Below are 1772 nucleotides of genomic sequence, written 5' to 3'. Positions count from 1 at the left end.
TGCAGTGGCTTGATCTCGGCTCACTGCAAGCTCCGCCTCCTGGGTTCACGCCATTCTCCTGCCTCAGCCTCCCGAGTAGCTTGGATTACAGGTGCCCACCACCATGCCTGGCTAATGTTTTAATATTTTTAGTAGAGACAGGGTTTCACCGTGTTAGCCGGGATGCTCCTGATCTCCTGACCTCGTGATTCGCCCGTCTTGGCCTCCCAAAGTGCTGGGATTACAGGCATGAGCCACTGTGCCCGGCCAAGAAATTTTTTAAATTAAATTTATTTTTGAGACAAGGTCTCACTGTATCACTCAGGCTAGAGTACAGTGGCAAGATCATAGGTCACTGCAGCCTGAAACTCCTGAGCTCAAGCAATTCTCCCACCTCAACCTCCTGAGTAGCTGGGACTACAGGTGTGTGCCAACACACACTTGGCTAATATTTTTGTGTTTTGTAGAGACAGGGTCTTGCTGTGTTGCCCAGGCTGGTCTCAAACTCATACAATATATATTTTTTTGAGACAGAGTTTCACTCTTGTCGCCCAGGCTGGAATGCAATGGTGTGGTCTCGGCTCACTGCAACCTCCGCCTCCTGGGCTCAAGGGATTCTCCTGCCTCAGCCTCCCAAGTAATGGGGATTACAGGCGCCTGCCACCATGCCTGGCTAATTTCTTAGTAGAGACAGGGTTTCACTATGTTGGCCAGGCTGGTCTTGAACTCCTGACCTCAGGTGGTTCGCTCACTTCAGCCTCCCAAAGTGCTAGGATACAGGTGTGAGCCACTGTGCCCAGACCAATGTTTTAATATATGTATAATATACATTGTGGAATGATTATACCAAACTAACATATCCATCACCTTACATACTTATTTTTTTTGTAGTGAGAACATTTAAAATCTGTTCTTTTAGCAATTTTGAAATATAAAATATATTATTGTTGACTACGGTACCATGTTGTACAACAGATCTTAAAACATATCTTCCTGTCAAACTGAAACTGTACACTTTGGTCAACATCTCCTCATTCCTCCTCTCCTCACAGCCTCTGATAACCACAACTATACTCTACTTCCGTAAGATTTTTAGATCCCGTATGTAAGCAAGATCATGTGGTATTTGTCTTTCTGTGCCTGGCTTATTTCACTTGGCATAATGTTCTCCAGGTTCAATTCTTTTGTTACAAATGACTGAATTTCCCTTTTTGGCCGGGTATGGTGGCTCACACCTATAATCCCAGCACTTTGGGAGGCCAAGGAGGCCGATCACCTGAGGTCAGGAGTTTAAGACTAGCCTGGCCAACACAGTGAAACTGCATATCTACTAAAAATAAAAAAATTAGGCCGGGTGTAGTGGCTCAGGCCTGTAATCCCAGCACTTTGGGTGGCTAAGGCATGTGGATCACCTGAAGTCAGGAGTTCGTCACCAGCCTGGCCAACATGGTGAAACCCTGTCTCTACTAAAAATACAAAAAAATTAGCTGGGCATGGTGGCACACGTCTGTAATCTCAGCTACTCGGGAGGCTGAGGCAGGAGAATCGCTTGAACCCGGGAGGCGGAGGTTGCAGTGAGCGGAGATCACGCCACTGCACTCCAGCCTGGGTGACAGAGCAAGACTCCATCTTAGGAAAAACAAAACAAAAAAATTATCTGGTTGTGGTGGCACGTGCCTGTAAATCCAGCTACTTGGTAGGCTGAGGCAGGAGAATTGCTTGAATCTGGGAGGCAGAGGTTGCAGCGACCCAAGATTGCATCACTGCACTCCAGCTTGGGCAACAGAGCAAGA

This window comes from Colobus angolensis, unplaced genomic scaffold (genome assembly GCF_000951035.1).
Source record: "Colobus angolensis palliatus isolate OR3802 unplaced genomic scaffold, Cang.pa_1.0 Scaffold343, whole genome shotgun sequence".
NCBI lineage: Eukaryota > Metazoa > Chordata > Mammalia > Primates > Cercopithecidae > Colobus > Colobus angolensis.
The sequence above is the reverse complement of the archived record's forward strand: the minus strand, read 5'-3'. Positions refer to the sequence as shown.